This window comes from Balearica regulorum, chromosome 1 (genome assembly GCF_011004875.1).
Source record: "Balearica regulorum gibbericeps isolate bBalReg1 chromosome 1, bBalReg1.pri, whole genome shotgun sequence".
In the NCBI taxonomy this organism is placed as follows: domain Eukaryota; kingdom Metazoa; phylum Chordata; class Aves; order Gruiformes; family Gruidae; genus Balearica; species Balearica regulorum.
Window position 1 is genome coordinate 108,866,893 of NC_046184.1, and position 21,395 is coordinate 108,888,287.

The window sequence follows — 21,395 nt, forward strand, 5'->3', positions numbered from 1 at the left end:
ACCATTTCTGTATTCTTTGCTAAACAAATGCTTCAGAATTGAGATTATTTTTGATCAGTGCTGATTCAACTACTAGAGACACTGAAGAGCCAATAAGTTCTAAATATTTATTCTGTGCATGTTTCTGTGATGCAACTAAGGGAGCTTTTTATTTTGAGCTATCCAGTCTCTTGTTAGAACTGGCTTCCAAGTTCAGATGATTAAAGGGATATTGTATATCTCTGAGAAATGAGCTTTAGCCATTTAGGAACAGGGCATGAGTTTCTCTCTCTGGCAGTAGTTTAGTTTAAATGCACATCTGTACAGTGAGTGCAATTGCTGTTGACAGACACTCCCTGCTTAGCTGTGAGTGTGTTGGTAGTCTGGAGTGCAATATCCCGCTTTGGGCATTGTACAGCAAGGAGGAGGCAGAGTACAATGACGATAATCAGAGGTCTTGATCTGATTTACAAGGAAGGTTTGAATGAAATGGAGTCATTAGCCAAATATGTTAGGAAAGACAAGAATAACTGGTGCCGCCTTGCAGCAGCATGGGGGACTAGATGATCCTTTGTGTTCTCTTCAGCCTATATTCCCATTCCCTCCGTCATTTACCCCATTCTCCTATTATTTCACCCCCACCCCCACACAGAGGTTTTTACCATTTCAGGGAGAATTTGTGCTTCTTGTTATTAAGCTTGTAAAGAATTGGTCAGAAAAATTTGGCTTCTTTCATTATGATCATATTTCATGTCTGGCAAACTTTGTAAGACAAAAGCTACTTTAGTGGATGACATTTGGGAAAAGAAGTCTCTTCAGCCTCTATCATGACTCCTTTTTGCAGTTGTATTTCCTGGTACAGTGCCTGAATACCTGTGTTACCTTCTGAAATGAGGAGGAACAACCCTCCTGGAACTCTTGGTCCAGGAGCAAATTCTCTGTGCTCTGTTTTCTCTCCATCCACGGGTCCATTGTCCCCAGAGGCATCTGAAATGTGCCACTAAAAATTCAATGGGAAAGCCCCACTTTGGTAAAGCTTAAGTAAAGGGGAGTACTTACTAACAAATTGTGGATAGATGAGAAAAAAGAAGAAAAAACCAACCCAAACCCCGAAATGCAAAACCGTAACAAATGATGTTATTTCAGTTTCAGGATGGCAAGTTCCAAAATGGCTAAGAAAGTGCCTGTGGGAAGATCCCATACTTAGAGGATAGTTGGAGATAAATTGGGATTTGAGCATTGTGGTAATTCTGTTCAGATTTTACTTTAGCCTTTCCTTACCACTAAAAGAAGCAGATGTGTATGCTGCTGAGAATGTGCATCTAATGCTAAACAAATCCTTTTGCACATACAAAAGGAGTACATGGAGTCTGTGCTTTGCCAATGGATTCAGTAACATACTATGAATAACTTGGAGAACACGCACATGCCAAACTCTTGATAAAAAATGGTAAACTGCAAAATCTTGTTATGCTAGCTAGAGCTGCAGTAGTCTACCTTATCTTCCTTTAAAAGATGATGGATATGGGACACTGACAAATGCATCAAATATCATCAAAGTTATGTGGCTTGATAGGTAATTTGTCAAAAGTGTTCAAAGTAATGTTCAGGTTCTCTCCTTCAATGTGGGTTGGTAAGTTTATAAGGCAGAATGTGTCAAACAACATGGTGAAAAGCACCTGTGTGTTTCCTCCTGAGCAGCCAGGTATCTTACTCATTAAGCACTGACCATTTGCCTCAGTGGTCTACAAGACAAACTTAGAGGCCCTGTCTGCCAGGAAGCCCTCAAAGTGGAAAGCAAACATAGGCTGGAGACAAAATACACCAGAACGTCCAAAACAAGTGTTAGAGCAAATAGAAAACATCAACAAAAATAGATGGAGTAAGGGAGCAGAAGGTGTGTTGGAGATGTTTGTTATCTTTTAAAAAAATGAAGAAAATTCCAGTTTGTGGTGTTCTGCATAGGAGTGAAAAAAGAAAAAGAAAATCCAACTGGGTGGAACACAGGAAAGAAGGTGCTAAAGTAAAACAATAATAACAATAATAATAATAACAATAATAATAATTCATGGTGGAGTAAAAACCATGTGATCTGAAAATATAGCAAGGATTTGGGCAATGTAAGGATTCTAGAGAACAAATTTAGGTAGAAGCAGGTTTCCATAATACATCCAAAAATACTAGGAACTGTGAGGATACTGAGTAGAAGGCATGTGCTAAAATCATACTTACTAAATAGTGTTTTAAAAGGCACATGGAACTCTTTACTGTTAAAGATGCATCTAGATAACATTACAAGATGACCAACTGATCACCATGGTTCCTGGTCCATAGTTGGAGGTAAGTTTGGTAAAAATCCGCTCTTCTTTTTATCTTCTCAGGCAGAAAAGTTTCTGTTCCCTTGGGTTTGGTTAAAAAAAAAAAAAAAAAAAAAAGAAGGAAAAAACCCCCAAACAAACAAAAAAAACCAACAAAACCACAAATCTTTGCACGCGTTAGAAACAGACGAACTTCTCTTTCTGCAGCATTTATCTTATCCACTTTTAAGTTGTAGAGGAGAGCATAGTTGCCTGTTTCCTTCCATTAACTGTTTGATCCTTTATCAGCCACAGTCCTCCCAAATTTTTCCAGGGAGCACCTTCAGCTTTTTACTGCTGAATTCAACACACTTTTTTTTTTTTTTTTTTTTTTTTTCAGGTTTTAGACAATGCATTTGATGTTGTCTGTACCATGATCTTTTCTGGTGTGTGGTTGGTCTGCTGAGGTGCTGAAGAACTTCTATTTGAACACCTCAAAGATGATAAAAGAGGTTGAAATAATGATAGGGCCAATGTAGGAATTAAGCAGCATCTGGCCTTTCTACTGCCCTTCCATGCTGGGCTTCTATTTCACTTCAAGTATTACTCATCTTCTGAGCACAAAACAACTGATTTTTTTGTGGTAAATGGTTATTTTTATATGCCTTTTAAAAATTAAGAAACTGTCAAGAAGAATTGTTATTGCCAAAAATCCCACAGAGGATCAGTATCAAACGAATCAGAATTTAGAAATCTGAGCTTGCAGTGGGAATTGAAGGAAGCTCCACAAGAGTATCTCTACAATAGATGTCTGACTTGTGATGAGATTCTGGAAATTGAGGAACTGAAAAAGAAACAAACAGGAGTCTGTTATGACCTGAAGTTATGAAAGAGTGAGTAGGAATGGGCACCACAAGGAGGTGGATTATCCTAGGTAACATTTCAAAGTTTTCAGAGCATACCCAAATCAAATCTCTGTGGTCCCTGACATTTTGCCTCTTACAAACAAGTGCAATATTCCAGCTAAGAAGTGTATGTTGAAAAATCTGTTTTAAGTGGAAATAATTTGGTAGAGTGTGTTCATCAGTAATGAGCCAGTATGCAGTGAGGAATCTATGATGCAGTCCAGAAAGTGAACTCGTGGTTTTATGGTAGCATGGGAGACTGCTGACGTACAGCTATCAGACCAGAATAATTGACAGATGAAATTAGAAGCAAGGCTGCTGCTTTACTCAGTCTGTGAGGTGGCATTTCCAGAAAACAATATCAAACAAGATTTTTGGTGCTAAGAACCCCAAATACGCTTTTTCTCCTGAATTTCATTGCTTGCACAATACACAATCTTTAAAATGTTCTGGGGCGAATCGTGTCATCTCACAGAACATCTTCCAACCAGACTGAAGTCACTTTCATGAGTACTGAGGCATGACTGAGAACAGGGAAGCCCAGCTTTCAATGGGAAGTATAGGAAATACTTGAAAGAAGATTTACAAAACAGAAGGGGAAATGGCCTTTCAGAAGGGGAGGCATCAGAGTCCGTTATCCTAGAAGTACAGTACTAGTTCAGCAGTTTTCTGTTTCTTTTCCAGTCATGTACACTCCTTTCTGTTTTTCTTCTCGATAGCTATATGTACTCAAAGCCTCACAGTTAAAACAAGAAAACACTCTGAATTTTTTGTTCTGTTGACTCTGTACCAACTGATCCCTTCTCAGCAGTTTAATGCGATATCACAAAAGTTAGCAAAATGGACTATGTAAGTTCATGTGCACCATACCCTGGTGGAAAATATAACAGATTAAAGTTCAAAGGATTTATTTCCAACATGGTACTTGAGAAGAAGTTAGGAAGGAACAGTGGTCTTGTTAGACAGATGTATTTTCACTTATTTGGGTCCACTTATGGTGAAACACTTCAGTGTTTACCTCTGAGGACACCAAAGTGGTGACAAAGTGATTTTCGCCACCTTATTAACAGCAAGCAAAAAAAAATTCTAAATGAAGATCACATAGGCTTTGGCCTGAAATTAAGAATTCAGTTTTGAAATGAAAGCTTTCCATGTGGGTTTCCCATGTTTTTTACAATGAGATTTTTTTTCTGTTTGTCACTTACTGGTGCTACTGCACTTTCTTCTTTTATCTTTTTCCTTAGAGCTCTTCTTTCAAAAGGATAGGGTGCTCAAAGTGCTGCAATATAGGCCTATTGCACTAGGAATCTGTACAGGTATCACACATGGGTTACTTCCTTGGGCTACCTCTTCATTTTGAAATCTAGTTGGGAGGTTGCTTTTTTGGATTTTGAAACTCTGCAGTGCTGACTGTAATACCACTTCGGGGCATCTCAGTTTTGTCCCAGAGTCACTTCTGCTTTCATCTTGGTCAGTTCTGCTCAGCCCCTTCCTATTGCTCATTCCCAGTGTTGCTCCTGCCTCTTTTTCCTTGTTGGAAACATGGGGTAAACTTTGCATCACACATTCACTGAACATTTGTCTGTTTGTTTATTAGCCTTTGATTGTTGCTTTTGTAAAGCTTTTGCTAATACTGGTTATGAGGTGTACTGTTAAAAAAAAAAAAGGATTTGGCATCATGTCATAAGGTTCTTCTGTTCATTTAAGTTATTCCAAGTTTGTATCTATGCAGGTGATTAAATAGATCCTTGTGTGTTTTTCTTGCAGTGCAGTGCTTTAAGTTCAGCTGAGTTTGCCTTTACCTACACAGCAGAGTATTTCCTAACAGGTTGCATTAATTCCTTACTCTTATAGTTCAGTTGTAGCTTCTGAAGAATTTCCTGTGGTTTCTAGTATAGAGAGAGAGCCTTCAGGGGAGGCAGACAGAAACAGAAATTAGTAATCATTCATTGGAATCCTTTGATTTGTGATATGGTTCTCAGGTATCCATTCTTGGAGAGTTCAGGGGCCATTTCCATCATCTCATGCAAAAGACAGTTCAGAAAAAAGGCAATTGGAATTTCCCTCTGGAAAAGCCCCTCTCTCTCCATTCATGGGCATGGAAACATGTGTTCTTTACTGAGGTAAGTTAGGTACTGGAAGTCAAGCAATAGGAAAATCATTGTCCTTCATTTTGAGCTCTCGTAGTGTGGATTATTAAGCTTGAGGAAAATTAGAGGAGGATTTTCATAACTGGTCTGAAGCAAACGTCAGAATTCCCACCTCACTCTCTTCTCCAAGGTTTGAAGTAGTGCCTAGTCTTCTTATGCTTTGAAATCGGCATCACTTTTTTATTATGGACAGTGCTACATGACTGCAAACAATGATCCTTCTCCTGTATTTTAAGCTGGGAAGAACAAGTCCTGTGTCACAGAGACTATATTGCCCTATGATATTTGCTGAAAGTTTGTACATTGCAAAATTCTCACTTATGTATCTGGAGATTCATTTTAGTCAGTTTTATTCCTGGAGACCAACTCTTAAATCATTATAGCTTTTATTATAAATTTAAGAAAATGTCAATATCATATATGAATGATGAACTAAATATAGAAGTTGGCTCGTGCCTTCACACAGTGCAGTGCTCATCATAAGAAGGATGCAAAAGCTGCAATTTTTGTGGGAGTTTGTTTCAAAAAATAACACAAGCATATAAAATAAGAGAGTTGAAAAGGAGATGGTACTCAAAGGATTGTCCTTTGCTCTTCACACAGTACTTAAAGTTAATTCCTGCTTTTTTTTCGGCTCGTTATGAATACACAAATGGTATCCTGCGAAACCTACTGTAATATATTATTCTAAATGCCGGTCAGCTAATATATGAAGAAATCTATTACATATCAGAGACTAGGACTGGAGGTGAAAACCAGACATGGTCTGAAATGCCCTTGTGTAGCTGAAGAATGGCATTTCACAGCAAGTTGGCCTCATCAGAAGCTGTGAGCACAAGTATTTGCAATATCTTTAGACAGCATCTTTCTCTAGGCACAATGATTCTCTGTTTCTTTGAAAGAAGCTGTCATATTATTTGAAAAGAATTATCTAGTCATTACTGTGATATGAAAAATTTATTTAAAGAAGCAATTTTTCTTTAGGTCTGCAGGTGGAAGATGAAGCCAAACAAAACTCTGGCAGGTGCAGGTTGGGGTAAATAATGCATTATCAGCTACAGTTGCAAAATGATAAAGCAAACCATGTAAAAATATGGAAGTGGCAGGTAAATTATATTCTTGGAAAATTATTGAGCCAATGAGCTCTAGAAATATATTGCTTCAGCAGTGCTTCCTTGTGTTTTGTCTCATAAAAGTCAGTGGTTTTGAGTTAGTTTAAAATAATGGATAGCCTAAGCTTGTTATGTGGACTGTCTATTGGAAGTAAAATCAGCATGCATTTTGGGAATGGGATTTTTACATTACAATGTCATGCTCTGTAAGATGACTTTCAAGTTGTGCAGCACTTATTCTCACAGGTACAGTAACTGCCTGATAGGTCAGTAGATAGAACTTGTAGCTGTACTATACCAAGTTTTAATAAATCCTATAGCAATAGTGAAAACTGATCTGCTCTTTCATGGCTAAACATGGTTCTGGGATTTCAGTATGTTGAGAAGTATTGGCTTTACAAGCAGCCATGTGTTTTTAATTCAGCGGTCTTAATTACAGGAAATTTAATGATAATTAATAGTAACAAAGAATAAAATAAAAAGGAAAAAGACAAAAGCGAACGTAGTTTCCATCCAAAGGAAAGAAGCATTTTGGTAATAAATTGGTGCCTTTACATTGGAAAATTCATTTGTTGTACTTAGAGCATATATGCTAAGTGTTAGCAGTTGTCCTTTATTTCATTTTTACTTTCCTTTTCCTTTCTTCTTTGGTTTCCTTTTTATGCCTAGAAATATCTATTTAATAATTGGGAAAATATTACATTAATGTGTGATCCTACACAGGAAAGCAGCTGGTGTCTTAAGAGTTTGCTAATAGGATATCAGATTTTGTCACTGCTATAAAGTCAGTAATAAACTTTGGCAAAATTTTGGCCCTGTGGAACAAGAGTTTTGCCATTGACTTCAGGAGAATTGGAATTTCATTTCTGGGGTGTGATCGGCAAAAGCCTGAGTCAGAGCCTGTGGCAAGCAGAGGAAAGCTGCCTGTTTGGTTTGCCTTGGCGGAGGCCTGAAGCCCCATCTGCTGAGGACTGCTCGGTTGCCCATGTTTAGGCTGAAATGTTCATAGTCCCTGTGTCTGTTTCATAGAGGGATCCGACTGCTGCAGCTTGTACCTTACTCAGTAGACTATCTGATGGCTGAACAGGCAGAAAGGTACATAGTCTTTTCTTTGTTTTGTTTGCTTTTGTTTTCCAGAGGTGCTGGAAAGGCAGGTTGGAGGAGTTGCTGCTGCTGTGCCCTCTCTGCTTTAACTCTTAGTAAATAAGACGACGGTCTCCCAGTTTTGTAAGACGTCAAAGAATGAAATAACCAAGAAACAAATGTTCAGCATTTGGCACCAGATTAAACATAAGGATGATAAAGTGTAGGTCCTAAGCCTGGAAAGCTGGCCAGTTAAAATACCAAATGATCCAATTACAAATAAAAGACAAATTCATATTATTGTTGGGGAACTGTTGAGGTCATTTGTTCATGGTGATTCATTGAGTGAAGGAGTTTAATGGCCAACAGCAGCAGCAGCTTACATTAGACAGATTTCATTCAAAATTATTTTTGATGTAGACTACAATCAATTAACTATACTGTTATTCATGGCAAATATTATAGCTAAATTAATAGCTTTACCTAACTCTGTTGGTAGATTTATTCATGGACTGCACATCATGGCAACATACATAGATTTATGGCATTATAAAATGGTGAACTTCTTAGTGATGTAGCTTGTCTGGTAACCATTTTTTACCATATAGAGTCAATCAAATTTCAAAAGTACAAATTTGCAAAAGCCTGAAAATTCCAAGCAATGTCTGACACTTTCTTAATTTTCCACACCTTTATTAAAAAATCTATTGAATTAATTTTGAAATTGACTGAAATTTCCTTTTAACTGCAGTGTAATTATACTTTCAATTTAAGAGATGTTTCTTCATAGCCCTTCTTTTGAAAAGTTCAGTAGCGGCAAACATGATGTTAGAAACTTAAAATGTTTATTTACTCTTTACTCTCAATGCAGTAAAATTTTAAAACCTATTTTGTAGTCCACAGAGTTGTTTAAAGAACAAACAAAAAGCTAAAGGGGTTCTTTTTCACACCTGAAATGCCTTAGGTTTTAAAGTAATCTCAGTGCTTAATTTCCTGGGAAACTTTGAAAAAAAATATAGTATTTTTAAACCCTGAGGATCTACACTGCATCTCACCCAGTCATTTCTTTTTTCTCTGCACATACCTACGAGCAAAGATCAGGACACTAAGATAATAAGGAATTCTACCATCTTTTCTTTAAGTTAGTACATCTTGATTAGTTTCCTTATTTTGTTGTTCTTGGTGTCATGCCCTCAACTACATGCTAAAAATGAACTGGAAAGACGGGAAGGTATGTTTGTAAGCTAGTCAACTTTAGCCATTTTAATTTCTTATGTTTATATACAACACATTATGTGCATGATGTGTATACAAACCTGGTGTGATGCAGTACAGAAGATGGAGCCGGGCTCTCCTCAGTGGTATGCAGTATAAACACGAGAGGCAATTCCACTTAAAAATAATTTGCAAACCCACAGCTTTTTACTGTGGGGGGGTGGCCAACACTGAAACAGGTTGCCCAGAGAGGCTGTGGAGTCTCCATCCCTGGAGATACTTAAAACCCAGCTGGACACGGCCCTGAGTGGCCTGCTCTGGCTGAGCCTGCTCTGAGGAGAGCTGGCCCCGACAATCTCCAGAGGTGCCTTCCTGCCTCAGTCTTCTGTGTGAGTCTAGAATATGGTCTTGGCCAATGTAAGAACTTTAAAAACTATAGGTTATTTTAAACTAATAATCTTACAGAAATTAACCAGAGTCTGAAATTGTATTATTTGTACTTCCATGAGGTAAAATACATAGATAATATATATTTAGGGCAGTATTTAAAACCACTCTTAAGCTAGAAGTTGGTAACTCTGTTACTAAATTAAAAATCAAAGTATTTTTTTATTGTCATCATAAAACTGAGGATTCTGAAGTGTAAAACCATAGAAGTTGAAAAAGCAGAAAATTCACAATGTTAATACCACGTTTAAAAGCATGTCCTGGAGGCAGACATTAACTAGCTGAAAAACATGTAAATTAGGAGCTTTTAAAATGCTGAGTTGCACATTCATAAGATCGCTGTACGTTGACTTTCCACTCTTTCTTGTTGTCTTTACTTCTACTAAAAGCGTGTGCTCCCCTTGAAGCTGCCCCAGTCTTTTAGGAACTTTGCCCTGCCCCTGATTCTGAGAACTTTACAGTGCGTATTTACAGGTGTCTTGGTCAGCTAAAGGCTTCAGTGGTGTTCAGTGTGCAGTATGGTGGTGTGGCTAACATGTTTATGTCCTGTCCTGTGCTGGTACTCGCAGGCTGAGCCCAGAGCCCCTCGCTGTGCCAGGTGCTACAGCCGGAGACGGTGCTGGCCCAGGGAGCCTCTCCCCAGGCACACAATCAGAGTGAACTGCACGCTAGTCTCTGCGTTTGATATCGGTATCCTCCACCTTCCCCACGGCTTTCTAAGGGGCATTTTGGGGGATATCTTTCTTTGGTTTAATTATGGTTTTGTAGGGAAACAGTTCTTGAGAGTAAAAGGAACACAGAAAGGGGAAAATAAATTAAGGAAGCAGTGGTATGGCAACATTTGGAGCATCAGAATGAGCAGGTGGAGAAGCGTGGCTGATGTCGAACATTTGGACAGTATGTTTGCATGCCAAAAACTGTTTTTAAAACTAATAGTGGTTATGGTCTTGTGGTAGTTGATAATGCAAAAAAGTAAAGCTGCTTTTTTTTTTTATAATTCGTAGGCTGTGTATGCCAATAGTTGTGTGAGGAGATCTGGCTTCTAAAATGGTGCCCTTTTGGCTTCATCATTACCTAATGTCCTCTTCAGTAAACAAAGAAAAAACAAATTTATAAGCAGTTCTTTTACCTTTAAATTAGCATTGCATTTTTAGTATTTGTTTGTTTACCTTTGGAAAAAATGACGTGTTTTTTTTCTGAATGATAGTTTAAAACAATAAACCAAAACTTTGAATAACATGCTTGGACATGCTTTAATATATTCATGAGTGATCAAAATACAGTACAGAAATCACATATGCTGCTCTGCTGCAACTTTCAAGGTTCAATCCATCATTCTGGAACCCAGGGGGCCGAGATTTGACATCCTGCCTAGAAACCATACTTCAGATTGGCTGGAACTGTGCCATCTTATGTTCAGGTTAAAAGAGCAGCTGTAATTTGTCTGGGTAGCACTTTAACTATGCACAGCAAATCGTAAAACCCATTTTCACTAATAAACTTGAAGATAAAATAGGTCCATTTGCTTTATTTCCTGATCCATACAAGATTTTCATCATTTTGATACAATACCACTTGGAGTTTGATCTTAAAATGATGTAGATTTCTGTGACAATCTTTCTCAGATTAGCAGTTTTATTTAGCATATATATACTAGGTAGGAGATTTCTTTTTGGCATTTAGTGGAAGACTTTTTCTATTGTTCTTTGGAACTGAAAACATGAGAATAATTTCATAGTAGGAGTTAAGTTTATATGTGATTGCCACAATAAATAAAACCTGATTGTAGTCTTTTTCAATTTTAAATACCAGATGTGAAAATACTCTATCCTGTTCTTTTTTTCCCCCTTTATGTCTTAGTATTGCTTGCTTGCAAGGGCGTCGCAAACGCAAATATTTCCAGCAACTCAATGAAGATGTTTTAGGAACATATATAAATACGATTTTTATTTTTGTTTTTTGGATTGTAATGATTTTAGATGTGACCTTTTGTGTGCACCCTTGTTTGCAAGTGTGACTTTCAGCAGCAAGGTCCAACTTACCTTGGGACGATAAGTTTTCTGTGTAACTTAGTAACCCAAGGGAGCTCCTAGGATGGACCTTCATCAAGGGGGCGTGCTAGCGAGTCCAGCTATGGGGAGCCAAACCAGAGGCAGCCAGTTTCACCTGTATGTGGAGGCTGTAGGCTTCGTTTCAGCTCCTTTTGGATGTTGTACTATTTGGGTTCCAGCGTTGGCTTTCTCATACAAGTCTTCAGAACCTTTGTGTGAAATCAGGCCCATATGCTGTAAGAAACAACTTACATCATTCGAGTTCAGTACACGTTTAGTGGTTTGGCCATTAAATAGTCTAGCCAGCCCCCCTGAACCCTTGGTGCATTTACTTCTGTAGCCTTCTGCCGAGTGCCACATCTCTGGGTTTTCTTTTTCACAGAGCCATTTCTCCATCTGTGTTTCTACTAGGACCTCTCTCTTTCAGCTCCACAAGCCTCTCCCTTTTCTGGTATGTTTTCAACTCTTTGCTAAGTTTGCTAAGCTAAAAGGAAAATGCTGTACCACTCTTCCTCACGTCCATCCCCCATTTCTGAGTTGAGTTACAAGATACATGTCGTGCCCCTGTGTGCTGCCCACATATCACCATTGTAGCTAGCACAAGGGAAGGCTCGCTCTTGTATACCCTTTCCATAATACCATGGGGCTTTTTGACACTGTTGGCAAGACAGCTTGTCTGTGTTACTATATTGTTGTAGCTCAGCCTCCCCTACTGAAAATATATTCTTTCAAGATGTTTGTTTCCTTTAAATGATTTAGCCCTTTGAAAATGCCTCCGGATAAAGAATTTATGGGAGTATAGTATACTCGTATTAGACATGTACTTTACTGGGGTAGCCTCGCTAGGGAAAATGAAATATGTTTATATTCCATCTTTCCCTACCATAGTTAAGTGAGAGCAGGCTGCAGGATAGCTTTGTGCATCTTGGTGGCCACACAAGCACTTTGTATTCACTGGAGACTTGGAGGTACGACAGCTGCATATAAATATGCATAGTTGGAGAGATTCATGATTATGCCTCGTTCTCGGGCTGATTGGCTGTAGTACTGCCACTGCAAATCAATGAGCGTTTTCCTCATCTATCAGCTGCTTGCTTGCTTGAAAGCAGACAAAATGGTTAAAACACCAACAGCCCACAGAGGGCTCCTGAGTGAGTGAGACTTGTTTGCTACAGCACTCAAAACATTTCCCTGAATCTACAGTAGCTCTCACTAGATGAATTTAGCACTCAGCAGATTAATTTAGCTCCCAGTGTGCTGGATTTAGAAAGAAAAACTAATATAGATGAATACATTCTGTTCAGCCAGCATATTTTGTTTTGCAACAATACACATGTCTTATTTGAACTGCAATCTGGTTGGAAAGCGTTTTGCGAATGGTGCATTGGTCATAAAAATGAGTCATGCTTGCTCATTTTTTAAAAAGCTCTCATCTAGTGCAGATTAAGGAAAAAAGTATTGAGCAATCCACTGGAGAAAGTATTGGAATTTTAGCCATCTCTGATGAGCTTTGGGCAGTTTTTTAAGGTAGCCTTTGATATTGTATTGCAAAAAAGAAGCAGCTTTTGACTTTGTTACCTGCATAGCCTCCTAGGTGATGTGTGCCACCCTGCTCATGGTTACTGAGGTCATTTGCCTCAGGGGAAGGGTTCAGGCAGGATCTCCTTGGAAGGATTTGCAGGCTGGAAGCTGAAGGTATGTCTATTGGCGGTTGGGAAGAGCTCTAGAGGAGGAAAATTTTAGGATATAAAGTCCATTGGTTTATGACTGTAGTATAAGCTTTAGCTTTCTTCCTTAACCTGGAAAATGTCACAAAGAAAGTGGGACTAGATTTCTTATGCATGATAGAAGAGTGATTAGCTTGCTTGTGATACCAGTAATTCTTATTATTTCAGGAGCTGGGAAACTGAATACAAAGATAAAGATATAAAATACAGATATCAAACTCTAGGAGCTGACGAGGTCATTTGACTGGCTTTATTTAAACATAAAATAGTCAAGGAAATGAAAAATGCTGTGAAATGACAAGCTGGCTTTCTAAAGTAGCATCCTCAGTAAATGAGTCTCTGATATGAAAGACGAACTCCCAACACATCTTCCAGAGCACTTCTCAATAAAGTATTTCCACTACCAGCAGCAGAATGATTGTTATAAAACATTCTTTAAGTCTCACAACATTTTTTTTTTTAAACATAAAGAATAGGTTGAAGAGCAAATAGCTCCTTTCAATTGAGTCAGTGCCATACAGTGCAGATCTAATTTACTCAGGAGCTCAGCTGCTACGCTGATGAGTGCTTTATAGTAGTGATTCCCAATCCTATTTAATCAAAGGACTACTGAACCTTTTGGAGAACACAAACAAACCAAAGACCTTCCTCTGCAGTGGCAGTGCAGTGGTTTTCATTTACCAATAGATAAAAATGAAGCAAAACTTTGATGCTCTTTTGTGAGGTTTGTTTTCCTTACTTGCTTGTGTACTGGCTTGCATGTGCAGGGATGTGTCTATGTTGTCTCTTTTTCAGTTTTTAAATCCTACAGTATTTTTGGAAATTGTCTTGTAATATCTTACAGGCTGCCAGAAGCTTTTAGTCAGTAGTTCGAGGAGTGCTGCCATGAAGACCACAGAAGGCTGGAGGCCTGGTTCATATGTTTGCTAGGAGTCTTGCACACCAAACCGTAAAGCAGTCTGTGCACAGTTGCCCTTTTTTCTCCTAGATGGTAAATGTTGCTTTTAGTAAGAGACTGTGAAGTGGAGATCTCTCAGGCATCACATGGGATTTTATTTGTCCTCCTGCGTGGAGGATAAGGCACAGTGGTGCAGCCGGCGGGGCACTGCGGGGAGGCAGTGGTGACTCACCATCCCTTCTGGCTTCTCTTCCAGGAGGAATGGGAATTTGTTATGAGTAAATCCTCTTGCTGGAAGGGGAGAGGAACCAGCACTGTCCTGCATGGACTTGGTGAGGCTGGCCAGGGCGTGGAGGCAATGAAGCCGGTACTGTGTGTGTTCACTGCCTGCATGCTCAGAAGAGCAGTAGTATGTGGTGCATACGTATCTATGAGTACAAAGTATATGTGCCAGGGCCCTGAGCACAGCCCTTCCCCACCTCCACCTGATGTTTGGCTGCCTTGGCTCAGGGCATGAGTGTTTGGTCTTGAAGAGAGCTGTAAGCCCCAGCAGGGCTCACCCTCCGTTTCAAATCTGCATTCGGCCCTGGCCCTGACACACCACACCTTTGCCCAGCCCTGGGTCCTGCTGAGCCGGGCACCAACCCCAACCCCAACCCCGTCCCATCCCATCTCGGGATCCGCCCTACCGGCCTGGCCCAGGGCCTGTGGTGACAACTGGGGATGGCTGGCCGTTGCCAGCCCTGGTCACTGTCCCCAGCCTGGCCCAGCTTGCCTCGCTGGAGCCTGTGGGAAGGGGCTGGTTGCAGAGGGAGGGCACTGCACCGCCCTGCGGCTCCATGGCCCTGGCCCTGCCCCTGCAGTCCCACATCCCCGGCGGAGCAGGGGCTGAGATGCAGAAGACAGTTCTTGGTTGCAGCCCTGAGCAACATTTGGGCCATACTGGAAGCAAGACAAGATTTCTGCTGAGAACCAGCTTTTTGTTGGTGCTAGTTTTGAGTCAGCCAATCTTTTCCTTGGCTATGTTAAGATGGTTTTGTAGGTAGATAGAGGCTGGGAAAGCTAATGCTGACTCACAAAGTATGAAGCTCTACTGCTAGAAGGCCTTTGTGGATGTTGCAAGGTTGAGTACCCTAGAGTGTCAGCCTCCACAAATATGTTGCGTAATGGGATTTTCTGGTGGTTAAGCTTAACTTTTGGTAGTCTAAACTTTTGACCTTGCAGAAGGAAACCCATCTTCAGTGTTTTCTCCACTGCCATGGGAGAGGACACCTCAGCATCCTACTGCTGTGAATCTTTACCTTCCACAGCCCGCCTCATTCATCTCCTCCTCCTCCTTTCAAGGTTTCCTTGCGTTCTTGGCAATAGCTACAGAGGAAATTAAAGGCTTTGTTTCCAGACTAGCTTCAGATGTCACAAATATGGAGGCCAGTTTCTGAAAATCTAGTTCTAAAAACTTCAGTGTTTATTGTTTTCTGTGCTTCCCTGCCAAGATCTTCTCCCTGCTGTGGCAAAATACTGCCATCTGTAAGATATATCAGACTAAATGTTAGTGTGTTGGTACTTAGGAATGCCATACGCTCATCCATGGCCTTGTTATGGTTTAAGATTGTGCCAAACTTCATAGCATGCAGGGCATTGTTTTGAATGTCTTTTTTTTTTTTTTTTTTTCCTTTTAATTCACTGTGGCCCAGTTTAAAAGTTCCAGCTTGGGACACATCCATAAGTTGGCGTAATTTCATCTAGATGTACTCTTATACATAAATAGACATTGTGGCTCTAATGTGTGCGTCAAAACAAGGGATACTATATATTGGTAGAATTGACTTGCCTGTACATTGTAACATTACAGCACATCCTCAGCAATGTAGCAGTAGTGCTCCTATAACTTCTCATGTAGAATATTTGCTCTTACAACATTTACAGAAGATAATTGATCTCAAAACTTGCTTTTACTTGATGATTACAGTAATATTTATACATTTATACAAACATAGTTTCATGATCATATTAAATGAGTTGGGAACACAATTGGCCATTTCTTCCCATTCCCGTGACTTAATTTTAAGCTGCTATTCTCAACATTCTTGACATTTTTTGGTAGTTTATAAATAATAAAGTGAACTAGATAACAGATGGTCAGATTTCCACCTGTGCACAAAGCTATACTTTGTCATAGGGACAGGACTGAACAAGTAATATAGGTGCAGTCTAAGTTTCTTAAATGGACTTTGCATCATCAAGTGTTCTTGCCATCTTCCCTTGAGAAACTTTGAATATAAACAATGGACTTAGGTTGACTTGATCAATTCATGGGGTGTGGAAAGTAATAAATTTGAAGCAGATAGCGTGTTTAATAAATTTGCTGCTATTTAGAAAGAATATTTGGTTTGTTTTAAAATTCACAGAAACGTGGATCTAGAGGTTGTACAGTTTTAGTCCTAAGAAACAGTAATGATGTTGTTTAATGAGGAACAAACCCATTTTATTTCCCAAAGTTCTACCCGTCCACTGGAAATAATTTTTATTTATGATTTTTCTCTATATTAGGCACATGATTTACAACAATATTCCTCTTCATCACCTTTTCCTCTTCTTTCCCCTGTCCCGGCTCCCCCACATCAGCAGACTTACCTGTCTGATGATACAGATAATAATTTGCAGTAACTTTGTCTCTGAGAAGTTGTACTGGCAAAGTCATAATGGATACCTCTGGCTGCTCTCTCTGTGTAGGCAGTGTTTCTTCATGATATAATGGAGCTGTCTCTTCAAAATAGGTAACAGACTCTAGAATTGTTTGGTGTATGGGCAAAATCCCAGTCTTCAGTAAAGTCTTAAGGTGGAAAAAGTGGATATCATTGTCCTGAATAGAACAATGCTTAGAATTTTGATTGTTTTTTTTTTTCTCCATATTTGATGAAAGCTTTGGCAAAGAGTGTTGAGCAGTATGGCTTGATGGACCATACTTTCCTGAGGCACATGCCTTTATAGCACAGGGAAATGGTCCACTTTTTTTTTTTTTTTTTTCTCCCAGAAAAGACCTTCTCATGATCTGTAGTTCATCTTGAACCTTGAACTGGATTTTAGTTTGGCTCTACATGTTGGATATTATCTAAGATTTTCAGTGGTAGAGAAAGCTAGATTGAGACCAAACCCCACAGTGTTGGTATAAACTCCTTGACCAATTGACTCAGGTGACACGCAAGGCACAGCAGTGCAGCTCGTGCTGCTATGCACACTGGATGCTGCAGGAGTGTTGAATGATTACATCAGCTGCCAGGAGGAAGTCTGAAGATACAGGATGGGAAAATCTGAGGGAACGTGCTGGAGGAAGGCTTCTGAAGAGAAAGAAACAGTTCTAGATACGATGAAGTGTTGATATACCATGGGTTCGTTTTGGCCTAAGTCCACTGCAGGATCTGTAGTTCCTTTAATGTAACTCTGCTAGCATAACCCAAACGTATGTTGGGTTTTTAGAAATGCTGTTCAAGATACTCTTAGGATCCACAGTAGACAGGTCAACGTCTCCCACATTTCCATGTCAAAAAATCTGAGTTGAGAGAGGTAAGTAAAATGCAAATATTTTAGTAAATGAAATGTAATTGGAAAGATAGATGATAGAAAATGAATAATCCTTTTTCATATAAAAATAAACCACACAGCTATAACCAGTACAAAAGACGTTCAGAATTAGAGGAAACAAGATGGTACTGGAAATAGCATAGACTTCACAGTTGCTTTGGTATTCTGTACAGAAACCACACATAACGTGTTCTTTTCTTCTCCCCCTTCTTCTGTTGGTTTTCTTTAACTGCATCTGGTAATAGGTATAGGGGCATCAATTATTGTATCAAAGACTAAAATTAGAAGTGCTGCACACAGCAAAATACAAATGGCTGAACAGTTTCTGGCTAAAGGTGTATAGCGGGAGGAAAACCACCCCATTTCTTTGCCTTGAAGCCAGCCAAAATAGCTCATCTACGCACAGATCACTCCAAGGGCAGCAGGGGAAAAAACCCATGTACATAAGATTTGCTGAACCCTTATCATTTAGGAAGTGGGAGAAATAGTCTGTAGATTAACATGCTGGTCTGGGTTATCACAGACTTAGCTTTGGTTCCTGAGTTATCACAGATATCTCGCGCTCAAGTAGCCTAAGTAGTTTTCCTATGCCTCAGTTCCCTGTCAGGTAAAAATAGGGATCTCTTACAGGGCTGCTGTGGGGATAAACACCTAAAGCTTGTTAAGTGCTTGGATTATTCAGTAATGAAGCTTGTCTAAGTACCTCAAAGCACTGTTTAGGCTGGAATGTGTATATGCTGTCTCCGTGCACCAAGGACTTTCTTAATAACTTGCTCCACTTAGCCTGGAAGACAGAGGAACCAATGCACCTAAGAGGACGGAAGGATCAGTGGTGTACTGAACTGCACTTGTGTCAGAAGCAAGAGATGCTTCTTGGTGGAAGACAGTTCTTTGTGCTGTGGCTGGACATGACCTAATTAGAAAACAATCCAAATGCTTGGTCCAAGGATATGCCAGGAAACGAGTGAAAGCTGCCTTACCAAATTCTCCATTGAGAGAGGAGGCAGTGGAGGAGCGACACAAGCAAGTACTTTGTAAGAGGGAATATTTCTAGAATTGAGACTTCTTCATGGAGTTCAGACATACAAGGACAGGAACAAAAAATGGAAGAAAAATGAGGCAATTTGAAATAACAACAGAAGGATTTTTCTCTTGGTAGATTATATAGCTCCAGACATAACTGGGGAGTTGGAAAAAGGAGAGGGAGAATACATTGGAGAAGAGAAGTAGGAGAGTGTGACTGCAGCGGCTACTGGAATAGAGATGTCAATTTATTGTATTTTACTAGTGAAAGACTAGTGTTGCAGATGAAGTTGTGCAGACAGGAGAGATAACACCAAGATCAAAAATCAGAAGATTTCTAGTTTGCAGCTAAGAAGAACATTTTGTGTGGGAAGATTTCTGTATTAGAATAGTCAGAGGAATAATAATTATTGAAATATTTCTCTTCATCTGAAAAACCTCTGAAAGGAATCTGTCTGTGTTACCAGAAAAAAGAAGGGTGCTATAGAGATAACGTAGCTTTTTCAAGGTTAAAGGCAGAGGTCACGGTGGTGCTGTAAATTCCACTAGCTTCAGTTGGCTGCGTCGGCCGCAGGAGGAGACCTCAGGCTGGCTGCGTGCAGTGAGCCAGGCTCACACATGGGCGATGAAACCACGGCTTTTTTTCTTAGTCGTGATAGTGAGAAGTGCATTGTAGGTAAGTGTTTGGCCATGTAGGCAACAGGTTCCTCGTGTAAAAATAGTTATGGGTGGGAGATGTGACTTATGTGGAAGGGATGAGATAGTCAGCAAAGGAGAAAACAGTGGGAATACTGAAGCTGTACTGAGAAGGATGAACCAGAATTTATTTACAAACAGATACCAAAAATTTAAGGTAGAGAATAATCTTTAGGCCGAAGTCTAAGCACAGAGAGTTTCAGACTGGATTTGGAAGATTCATAGAAGACTATCTTTGAGTATCTCAGGGATTAGAGCTTTTACTTTGTTTTGTGCTTTTATTTTCTTTACTTTGCTAAAACCATGCAGTTTCATAGGAAAAAAAACAAAAAGTGGCATGTCATCTCATCTCACCTCCTGTATAGCACTATATTTGGATAGGTTTGTTAGCTGAGGTTGTTCGCTTTGTTTGAGGGGGTGAGCAGCAAACAGAATATAATTTTGTCCTGTTAGTCACACTAGTTAAAAAAATGAGGAGTTTGGTTTTTAGCTGTCAGATCTATGTACTGTTCTGTACAAACCTTGTTTAATAAGAATTTAAATAAATACAAATGAAGTATTGAAAGCATAAAGCATCTGGAACATTTTAAAGATGCACTGAAATATAATGTGATTAATTTCTATTGTGCTAATTATACCTATTATGAGTTAAAACAGATTCTACTTTGCAGCCATTGTTATGTAACTTGTGGCTTTGCAGTTCTTTGAAATGCAGTTCTCTATTCATGTGGTATATTAAAAAAATGTTACAAGACAAATTACAAAGCTTAACTGAAATAGTGCCAAAAATCTTAAACAAGTTATTCTACTAGATAAATAGTGTAATGCTTACTGGTTTGGGGTTTTTTAATCAAAAAGCAATGGTAATGTAATGAGCCAGGGCTCAACAGGATGTGGTTTTCTTCTATTTTATTATTTAATGGAGTTGCTCTGCACCTATAGTGAGGTATCTAAGATCAGTTTGTGAGCTATTACTCCTGTGTAGTATTTTGTATTCAACAGTACATTCGGCTTTATGCTGCTTGGATTGTGAGTGTAACATATCACTGGGTTTGAATGCTCTGGCACATAAGAGAGCTCATAATGGGTGAGCGTCATGGTAAGATTTTTACAAACAGCAGCATTCACAGTCACTCAGCAAAACAGGTGAAGCACCACGCTGTAGTTGTCCCTAAGTGTGGGTCTGGCAAAGTTACGTAGGATGTCTTTTTGCCTATTGTGAGCCTTTGGATATGGATCTGGGGTTTCATCTTCACAGGGAGAGACTTTGGACTCTGGCAGCAGCGAAGCTGCCGGGAGCAATAGGAAAGCAGAAATCTGCTGTTTGCCTATTGAAAGGGAATAAAGAGGTTTCTTGGGTGACTCCCAGGCTGGTTGCCCGGCTGTAGACCTGCTCCAGGTGCCCCACAAAGTAGCTGTCATGGGGAGTGAGCTGCAGGGGATGGTGGCTGTGTAGCAGTTGTGGATGTGGCTTCTGATCCTCCTCCAGATGCAGTGAAGCTTTTACTTCGCTCTTTTTCCACTGTAATAGGCTTACAATGCATCCAACCCCTAGAAAGTATATAAAAATGAATCCTCTTGTAAGTACTTTAGGAGAAGAAAAAACTTAAAAGATTTTGTCCTTTTTTTAGCAGTGAGTGAAACTACTATTAACAAAATTGTAATAGCTGTGTAAGCTTTGTTTTGATAAATTGGTCATTGCTTGCGTATTGTTGTAGGAATCTGACTGCAATTAGTAGAATCAATATTTGAGTCTAATTTCACCCCCAGTTTGAGAACTGAAGTAAACTTGAAGCCTTACAAAGTAGAATAGATCTTGCTGGGGAAAGAAGTGTCAGTCAACATTTGCAAGAACCTTGAAGAAGTTTAATTCATTTAATAAAGTGTTTGCTTCATTTTCTGTATTATGTTTCCGAGACAGAACTGTCCACAAAATAAAAATTACAAAAAAATAAAAAATCCATATCAAGAAAATCCCTCTAAATAGTTTGTGCTTGTTCACACAAACACATGAGAAAGAGAGTTTGGGTCTAGTTGTACTTATGTACTTACTTTAAATGCAGAAAATACCATGAACACCTTTTTTCCCCACAGAAATCTCCAGTTCAGTTTTAGTGGTATCTGAGATACTGGTAGATAACTTCTTCAGGTTTTTTCCATTAAATATGACTTCTCAGTCTTTTCAGATTAACCCTGTTCAGCTGGAAATACACATTACAAAAAGGCATTT

General features: G+C 39.4%; 1 long non-coding RNA gene across 2 annotated transcripts in view; it reads left to right on the forward strand.

Moving 5' to 3' along the window:
• The window catches only part of LOC142604294 (uncharacterized), a 234,523-nt gene that overhangs the window by 146,261 nt on the left and 66,867 nt on the right, over window positions 1–21,395 (forward strand). The gene's annotated exons all lie outside the window — the stretch shown is intronic.